Source organism: Temnothorax longispinosus, chromosome 3, assembly GCF_030848805.1.
Source record: "Temnothorax longispinosus isolate EJ_2023e chromosome 3, Tlon_JGU_v1, whole genome shotgun sequence".
Classification (NCBI taxonomy): Eukaryota; Metazoa; Arthropoda; class Insecta; order Hymenoptera; family Formicidae; genus Temnothorax; species Temnothorax longispinosus.
Window position 1 is genome coordinate 15684099 of NC_092360.1, and position 10522 is coordinate 15694620.

A 10522-nucleotide genomic window follows, 5' to 3' on the forward strand; every position below is an offset into this window, starting at 1 on the left:
ACGAAACGCATCAGACTGGACGCAATTCTCTCTTTCATTAATCAGATCATAGCCTAATTTCCAATAAATTTCTTCCTTTGAGATGTAATTTTTCTCACGACGGATGAGAAAAGCATTCATTAATACTTAAAACTCTTATTCGAATAACGGCATGAATTTATTGTTTTTAAAACAGTCCTTTGTCTTCTTCCTTGGAAAGAAACAATGAGGATGAGTGCATGGAATGTATATCCCTTTTTTTTATTACCAACAATATTTGCGGTGTCCTCCAACGGCGCCGTACGCTTTTCTTACGAATTATCTTGTAACTCGAGAAGCAATTTTAGGCTGAAGCGAAGTGGGACTAATATCTCGTGTATTGTGTGGCTTAACTACGACTATTAACGTATCACAAAAGAAATATCGCATTTCTCGCAGATCTCTCCGACTTTCGTTAGCCAGCCCAAAATCACTTTTGTATTCACGTGACTCGAGACGCGTGCACTACGAAGAACGACTCTGTCTCCCTTACTCTTTTCCTCTTTTCTGCTTCGTGCTAAAGCACGTCTCTCACTAAGATACCCCTGAATTTTATTATACTTTCACCTTGTTATCTCATCGCACTCCTAAAAACTATCTTTTTGTAATACGCGTGTTATTAATCTCTTTTCATTTATCCAAACATGGTCATTTCTCCACATATTAAAACGCTCATCAGCGACATTTTACGCTTAATGGAAGCGCACGCGATGCAGTTACTATCAATCTTCTTGGTAAGATTGCTATATGCATCGCGTATGCTCTAAACAGTTCTACGTTCACGTGAGCGATAATCGTTGAGATAGTAGCAAATCGTACAATTACATCTTGATTTATGCGCAATGTCCTTTGTTTCTTCCTATTCCCCCTCCTTCCTTATTAATGTTACCAATACTATGGACGATAAGACATTTAGGTGAACACGAATCATAAATAATATATGCGCGCGTGTATTATGTACACATGGAAAATATTCGACGAGATTCTTAAAGATCCTTAATACTGTGCACAGAAAATATCGTTAAAAAATCATTGATAATTATAATTTACGCAATAACCATGGAAAGAGTTGATTGGTTTTAAACTGTCTTTGCTCGATCTTTGTGAAAACACCTTCTCGTGAGTGAAACTAAATTATAGCACAATCACTAGCATCTTCTTTAATAACGACGAACGAAACGAGCAACGAATACATACTGTAGCTTTACTCAGTAGCTTTAAGCATCGGTACATTCGACAATACAACACTAAGGCGATTTTTACGTAATAGATAACACTGCGTATACCCTTAAGTCTCACGTACACACTCCTGCGCGCAGCGCGCACGACGCGCTCTCTCTCTCTCTCTCTCTCTCTCTCTCTCTCTCTCTCTCTCTCCCCTCTCCATTCCTTTCTCTGTCCTCCCTTACTATTCATTATCTTTTTGCACGCATTTTTCCAATAATGTCAAGAATTTCTCTTGCATTTCTAAATTCTTCTTATGATGTGCTTCTCTTTGTTTATACAATTTTTCCGTCAATGTGGATCCAGTGTGTTTATCACGTCTCCTCACATTGCGTGTGACGCCGTAAGAAGTATTTGGAACTGCAGAATCATTTTCATCGTTGCATTGCATGTTGTCTGTATGAGGATTTCTCATTCTAAATCCATGTGAACTGAAAGCAATTGATAGAGGCAATACTTCGGGCCTAGTATTCAGGAATTCATCAATTATATCGAAATATTCCCAAGTTTCTCGAGCTTGTCCAGTTTCATTATTCATGTCTCGTATATACATGCCTATATTTCTGTTTTAAATTTTTCCATTTTGTAGAACATTGTTCGTCAGTAATGTTGTACCCTCTTCTATGGAAACTGCTGGCTATGCACTTCCACACTTTCTTCTGCATATAATTCTTTTTATTTATTATAAATATATTGTTTCTAACTTCTTGTATTAACAATTTAGTGGTTTCTGCAGTCCACTGAAATCTAGTTTTCTGTAAAAAATATGGTTATTGAAATAATATAATATGTTTCTCATTCCAAACATGTTGACAATAACTAAAAGCAACACACACACACACACACACATTTAATTAACCTTCCCAACACAAAAAAATTTTTCAATTTTATAATATACCTACCAAGTGTCCTGCTCAATGGATCTGTCGTCACTTGCATCCATTTTAAATAATTTGTAAGTCTTCAACCTTCAACCTTCAACCTTGAAGGAGATATTTTACAGTGAATGCGTTAACTTGTCTCGATACAGACTTTAATTATCAACAGCCCGCTAAAATCTACAGTTTCCTGTAAAGGAATATATTTATTGAAATAATATAATAATATATGTTCCTCATTCTAAACATGTGTACATACAATAACATAATAGCAAAAAATATATATATTTAATTAACCTTCCCAGCACGAAAATTTTTCAATTTTATAATATATACCTACCAAAAATGTCCTGCTTAATAGATCTGTCTTCACTTGCAGGTTTTTGATACATCCAAGTGATGATGAACAATATTTACAGTGAATGCGTTAACTTGTCTCGATACAGACGTTGATGTCTGTCAACAGCCAGCTAACATTTACAGTTTCTGTAAAAAAAATATATTTATTGAAATAATATAATAATATATGTACCTTTAATTCTAAACATGTATACAATATAATATATAACAGCAAAAAAATATATATTTAATTAACCTTCCCAGACACAAAAAAATTTTTCAATTTTATAATGCTACCAAAAAGTCCTGCTCACAATGGATCTGTCCTCACTCGCATCCATTTCAAAAGACTTGTAAGTCTTCAAGCTGTTTAAAAAAAATATTGCTTTAATTAAATTACAGATTAACAATCAATGTAGTGAGGTTAAGTGAGGTTAGAGGTTAGTGAGGTTAACAATTCGTTTTTCGGGATTTCTGTCAGTGAAACGTGTACATATACTTCTATTATTTAATGTATATTTTAAAGAAAATAAAGTGTTAATCATTAGAACAATAATACGTACCTATTTCTCTGCTTTGATTAAAACTCAACGAACTCCACTTTCAGAGAGAACAATTGCGACTTGCTCCTCACAACGCAACGCAGTAATCCGTAATCCGAGTGCTGAGACAGCAAAGATTAAAAAAGGTTAGTTAACGCGGGTAGCCCTTCCTCGACCCGAGTCGAGGCGCCATCCCTGACCTTCCCCTCCGCCGAGCTATCGTCTGGGCGGAGGACGCGACAATTGTCATGTCACAATACATAGTATATATATGTTGTCACGACTTTTTCACTCCCGGAGCGGTCCGGGGCGTGTGCCGGATCAAAAGGATAAAGGAGAGCGGGATAATAGGCCTCTCCGGTGATTCTCTTGCACCTCCGACGCTACACGAACCGAATTTCTTGTTGGGCGCCAGACGCGTGAATTCGCATCCGCGAAATCGCGAAAACCAAAACGAGACGCAAAACAAGATGAGTCGGTGTGCGAGGAATCGGCTAGCTCGACCTAATAACAGGGCGGAGTTGATGAAGGGCAGCGCGATACTCGGCGGGGTGATTCTGTCGCCAAATAATCCTAATCTAACGCAAGCAATAATTTTAGTCGAACGAGAATAGTAATCTTAGTAACGCTCCAACGCAAGAAAGAAGAACGCAACATGTGATATCGCCAAAGATATCCTAACGCGAAGAATAAGGCGCCGAGGCGCTTGACATAACGCGAAATACTAAACTAACGCAAGGGAAGATGCGGAATTACCGCGAGTAATAACAAAACGCAATCTTAACGCAAATAATATCTAGACGCAAGTGATATCCAAACGCAAATAATATTCTAACGTGAGTAATAGCCTAACGTGAATAATCAGTCGACGCGAACATTATTCTACTGCAATTAATAGCGCGAATAATATCCTGACGCACGAAACTGCCGTACGCGAATAATACTTTAACGCAAAAAGCCGAGCACAAATAATATTTCAACGCGAGTAATCCGAATGCAATTAGTTGGACGCGAATACTCAGCCGAACGTGAAAACTATCCTAACGCAGGAAATCAGTCGACACGAGCAACATTCTAACGCAAATAGTATGTCGACGCGAACAACATTCCAACGCAAACGCTATCCTAGCGCAAATGACTGAACGCAAGTAACATTCTGACGCGAGGACGTCAACGCGAATAACATCTAAACGCGATTAAACCGATGCAAAGAACATTCTCACGCAATTAATATCGCGCGTGGAATCTAAGTTCCGACCGGGCGAAATGCCACGCACAACGAGACACGCGGGCGTGAACGCGAAGGGCGCGAGAAATGGCGTACTCGCGATATCGAACGTCGTCATTGACGCGCCTACTGCGATCTTCAGGAGTCTATAGATTTCGGTCGCGATCCCACGGCCACGAGACCATTCCGGTGCCCCTCGCTTTCGCTGTCAATCGCTAAGTACGCCTTGTCGGCGAATACGCTAATTATCACGAATGTTCCCGAGCGAGAGCGCGACCCGGGGAGCGGTGTCGTGGCTTTACATAATGTATTACTGAGGTAACCTCACCGTAGGTCGATTTCCTCCTGAGGATCCTCGCCGTCGTCCCAAGGGTCGAAAAGATAGCTGCCAGGAGTCTTACAAGCTCCGAAGTGCGACTCAGTACGAAGGACAGAGTACCGCGACTTTGCGTGCGTCGGCTATCGAGAACGATTCAAGAATGCTCCCGAAATTTCGCTCGATGGCGGAATCGATAACGCACCCTACCCCGGGCGTACGCGGCCCCGCGACGCTATAGCGCGGACCAATCAGGGGTGAGCTCACAGGCTCGCGGTGTATCTTCGCGCAGGGTCGTTAATCACGGCTTTTCGCAGGGCGCTCCACGGCCCTTCGTTTGCGCGGCGATTTTCCGGGATCTTTTCCGGCAACGGACGGGACGTGATTGCCTCGGTGTTCCTCCTTTTCGGTCCGGGAATGGTGGCCATCCACCCCGGAATCCGGTCAGTAGTGTGAGGAGGGCAGGTGAGCTGATTTTACCCCGGCGTTCCGGGGCCCTGCCATTACGGATCCGCCCGTCGCTGTGTCACGCGCCGCGCGCGTGTCCTCTCGCGCTCCCCTGCGCTCGACAGCCCGCAAGCATCACCGAAATTCGCTTGCCGTCGTCTGATTTCTCGCCTCTATCCTTGTCGTCGACTCCGTTTTTCCGCGATTCTTTGCATCCTCTCAAGAACTCCTGTTTTCGGTGAGGCGCCGCGTAAATGATACAAAATAGAAATAAAAGGGATTAAAATAACGCAACGCGATTATAATAGGCCCCCTGGAGATCTCGTATCAATTCGTTGAACCATCCTCGGGCATAAAAAGGTCGCGAAACCCTCGCCTTGTGACGGCGGCGGGGCGTTGCAACGGTGCAGCGAAACTGCCACGTCACAACACCCCATCCCAAGAAAGCGCATACCGGGCTCGGTTGCCTCTACTTAGCCACTCGCCTCCCCGGGGTTACCGTAGGGGCGCTCGTGCGATCGAGATCTCCAGCGAAGGGCTCCAGTTTACTTGGACAAACACAAAATGTGACGGCACAATAGAACAAAACAGAAAAAATTTTAAATAAATAATTATTATCTAAGTCCCCTCCCCACGCCTCGCAAGGACCTCGGAAATCGATTTGGTCTCGACCGTTCTCCTTTTCGTGTACCGACACGACGCAAGTCAAACTTCTTACGAGGGCCTACGATGGCTAGGTGCCTCGCGCTTGGTGTCGACCGCCGGTTTAATCCCAACGCGAAAGTGGGAGTAGCCTTGACCGTCCTTCTATCTCCAGGGCGCGCCAAAGGCATAGCCCCCTTCTTTAGCCAAGTATGCCGGCTTGTACCATAGCTATTTAGTAGCCATGTCACAATGTATACACGTATACCACATATCATATTCCACGTCAAGTGGCCCCTCCCTCTGTCCAAAAATTAAAGCAACTTTAAATATTGAGTTTGGGGTTAAAATGTTCGTATAAGCGAGGGCTTTCGAAATTTGAGTGGCCTTTTTGAAAAACTCTATAACCCCATGACCCCATAACCAAAAAACCCAAAAACCTGATAAAGTGATCTTACAATATAATTTATACGACTTGTCTCATCTCAATAATCGCTTTAATTAAGCTGTTTGGCCCTAAAACCCTCATAAACTATTAACCCCATGACCCTTTGATCTTATAACCCTCAAAATCCCATAAGCCCATAACCATATAGCCCCATAAGCTTTTAAACTCCTATAATAGAAACCATCGCACTTTAATTATCTTTCTATACCTCCGTAATCCTGTAATCTTATAATCCCTTGACCCTAAAACACCAAAACCCCATAACCCCATAACCCTATTCTAGAATATGCTCAATTACAAATTTGAATACGCATCATGTCTTACCTGCACAATGTCACGACTCATTCCAAAAACTCATTAAGTTATTATTTTTATGCAGTTTTTGAATACTGACGACATGGTAATGCAGTTTTTGGAATGAGTCGTCACATTGTGCAGGTAAGACATGATGCGTATTCAAATTTGTAATTGGACATATTCTAGAATAGGGTTATGGGGTTTTGGTGTTTTAGGGTCAAGGGATTATGAGATTACAGGATTACGGAGGTATAGAAAAATAATCAAAGTGCGATGGGTTCGACACTTTAGGTGTGCTATCTAAACTCGAGATGTTTTACCTTGCAACCGCACGCTTCAAAGTCGCGCCCCTTTCGTAAGGGGCCACCCCGAGTAGTCCTCCGTAGGGGAAAGATAGTGCCAGCACCGTTCCAGGCGATGCAAAGTCCCGGAATAAGTATTCCCCTTTTAGGACGAAACAGTGGAATGACAGAGGAGGCGGACAAAGCCCTAGTATTAAGTTTAGGACAATGGGGGGTAAGGAGAGTTTATGTTGCTCTCTTAAGTTTAAATTGCGTGTATTTTTTTGACCTATATGGCATATGATTTTATTAGGTAATGGGTAAATAAATAATTAGCTTATTAAGAAGCGCTCCCAGGATGAGGAGTGAGTCAAGACGTAAAGTACCGGTTTCGTTTACCGACAGTATTACTCATTTATTTTAGTTTCCGTGAGCAATCCCATCCGGCGTGACAATATATTTAAGTATAGAAATACATAGATAGTTATACGTAGAAATAAAGTTCGCGATAAAGTTTGCCGAGCCACAGCTCAAATAGTGTTAAAGATTCGTTAACACACCGTCGATTCAGTCTTTTTGTTTATTACGGCTCAAATCCGAGGTTAAGTTTGGTTTTCTTCTCACATGCGTGAATTGACGCGTTTCGCGCAGAATTAAGGCCTGAGCCACACACAATCTTCGGGAAAGGGTTATTCATGACACATCCCCGAGACGCAACTCACATGATAAATAGGGCGGCGTCCAAGTCAGACAACGCGTTCGCGAACTAAGAAACCGGACACTTTTCACGGGGAAAAGTCACCCATGACGCGTGCCCGAGACTGACTGAGTATACGAATCATATCTTGACGAAAAATTCTGTTAAATACACTCACATTAAATGTGTTCAAGGTAAGGGCATGAAGCAACAATAGTTTATAAGTATGTTCACATTAAGGGGGAGTATTAATTTACTATGGCTTTAGAAGTATGCTCGCGTTGAGGGGGAATGTTGGTTTTTTAGTTTGATTAGTTGGCAACACTCCAGTTGGCAACACTCGCTTACGTAGTTTTCGTTTTGCTCCCACTTCGCTTCTCTCTCTCTCTCTCTCTCTCTCTCTCTCTCTTTCTCTCTGGTTTCGACGTGAGTATGAGACGGACGTGTTGTGTGCTGCTCCGTACGTTTGCGATATTTTCTGCCGCTTAATGCCCTGCGGGGCGTCTCTTTTTAGTTGTGGATATTAAGAGGAAATTTTTCTGGCATTTCCATCATTCACTTGGCTAAGGTGTCGTGATTGCACTGTGGTTTTCGAGGCCTTTTAAGGGGGGATTCTGGTTTATAAGGTCAAAATTTTCGATTTTTTTTTGGCTTAATCGATAGTTAGACAATTCAAGAATATATTCCCAAAGTTTCAGAGCCCAATTCGAAGTATTTTAAAAGTTATAGAACACATGGTGAGTGAGAGTCGCGCAGATATACGAGCGCTCGACCGGAACGAGCCGCCCGCTCTGTCTCTCGGTTCTTTCGTCCGGATTACTCGGCAAATGTTTAGCTAAAAATAAAGATAAAGGTGAAGATAAAGATGTATGTGTTTATTTACAGTAGGAACAGTAAGTGTATGTGTTGTGTTTGGGTTTTGAGGCGTTAGTTTCAACGGTCGGTCTTATTCCGATTCTCGACGAGCAAAGAGCTCCTATTTAGCAAAGATCGTTTGACAGTATTAAATATGTATCCAAAAGGCTCAAGAGGTACTTTGCATCGCGTTTCGAAACCGCGGAAAAGAAAATTTCATGGCAACCAGCATGCCAAGAATAAAAGTGATAATTTGGACACGAGCACCAGTGCGAAAAAATTAAAGACAGCGAGTACTGATAATATTATTGTAAATCCATTACATTGTTATAGAATCATAGAATTTCTTACGGTTTTTGATGCGCTCGCGGAAATTGTCATTTGTAAAATGTGTAAACAAAACGTGAAATTTGAAGAACGCGGACATAGAGGCTTAGGTTTTAAAATTGTAGTTTCGTGTAACTGCGGGCACAAAGAAATTGCTTCAGGACCACTGATTAATACTGGATACGAGATAAATCGACGGATTGTATTTACTATGAGATTACTTGGTATTGGACGAGAAGGCATAAACATTTTTTGCGGTTTGATGGATATCTGCCAAGGCAATCTCTACATACCATTCGATTACCGAACATATACACACAGCGGCGTCTTTAATGTTTAAATTTACGACAAAAAAAGCTGTTGATAAAGAAAAAGAATTAAATGTACAACAGGGAAGACCTTTAACGGATTTAAAAGTATCTGGAGATGGTTCGTGGAAAAAGCGAGGCTTTAATTCTTTATACGGCGTTGCAACGCTCATCGGCTATTACAGTGGAAAAGTTGTTGATCTCGCCGTAAAAAGCTCCTACTGTCAAGCTTGTGTATTGTGGAATAAGAAAAAGAATACTGATGCGTATGTCGAATGGTACGAACAGCATGAAGAGACGTGCTCTGCAAATCATGAAGGTTCCGCGGGCAAAATGGAGGCAGACGCGATCAACGAAATGTTTTCATCGTCTGAGGAGAAATTTGGAGTGAGATATGTAAATTTCATTGGAGATGGCGATTCTAAAACTTATAAGTCCATTTTGACTTTGAATCCGTATGGCGAAGATTGTCCCGTAAAAAAAAGTGAGTGCGTCGGACACGTTCAGAAGCGGATGGGGACACGGCTGCGAAATATAAAAAAAAAGGAGAAGCTTGGCGGCAAGGGGAGATTGAACGATCTCGTCATAAAGAAATTAACCACTTACTATGGTTTAGCCATAAGACGAAATGTACATTCTGTTGGTGATATGAAAAAAAGCATAATGGCAACACTCTACCATTATTGCTCGACCGATGAAAATCCGAAACATGAAAATTGCCCCGCAGGCGCCGACAGTTGGTGCGAGTGGCGCAAAGCTGAAGCCGCCGGTCAATTCGTAAATTATAAACATCCTGCTCCAGTTATAAAACCTGATATTGAGAAACACCTTACTTCGATCTATGAAGATCTTTCCAATGAAGATCTTTTGACTAGGTGTTTAGGCGGGCACACACAAAACTCCAATGAATCTTTCAATTCGACTGTGTGGCGTATCGCTCCTAAACACCTCAATTCGGGCTTTGAAATTATTCAAATCGCTGCATATTTGGCTACTGGCATCTTTAATGAAGGCTACACTGCCATTTTATTAATGATGCAGTTATTAGAAATCAATATCGGCCAGCAGTGCAAAATGTTTGCTGATAATTACGATGCGCAGAGAATTGCGAGAGGGGAGCGGCGGCGAAGCAGCACAACCAAGGAGGCTCGCACAGCTCGTAGACTGGAGCAAATGCAGCAAAACAAATTTTTTGAAGAAACTGAAGGCTTGCAGTATGGCCCTGGTATAGCTGATTAGCATAAGATTGCGGTAAGTCACCAATAAATGATATTTTTTTGTACCGCAAACTTTAAACGCGTTTTTCTCGAAATGTCATTTTCGTACTTTCTTAAAATCTGCGGGAAAGATAGAGAAAAAACTAATTGATCAATCGACTTGATTCAAAGTGCGTCAGCTAAAGAATGAACAACCATTCTATGTGAACCACTATTATTGGTAAAAATATTAATTTAAATAATTGTTATTGCATAAAAACGGAGGATATTTTTTCTCAAAAATGTCATGTTTTTGTTCAAATGCTAAAAAATTTTGTATTTTACAGTTTTTTAACCATATTGTTGGTTCACATAGAATAAAAATATATAAGAATTAATAATCTTTTTCGTTTTTTTGTCTCAGATCAAAATTGTGGGCTACATTTTTCCCGCAGATTGGCAACTCGGTTGGCGAGGCG

The 10522-nt window shown here is 41.4% G+C and overlaps 1 pseudogene; it reads left to right on the forward strand.

Annotated features, from left to right (window-relative positions):
* The first annotated feature begins 8735 nt into the window (after positions 1-8735).
* Positions 8736-10197, forward strand: LOC139810581 (uncharacterized; annotated as a pseudogene).
* The last annotated feature ends 325 nt before the right edge of the window (positions 10198-10522 follow it).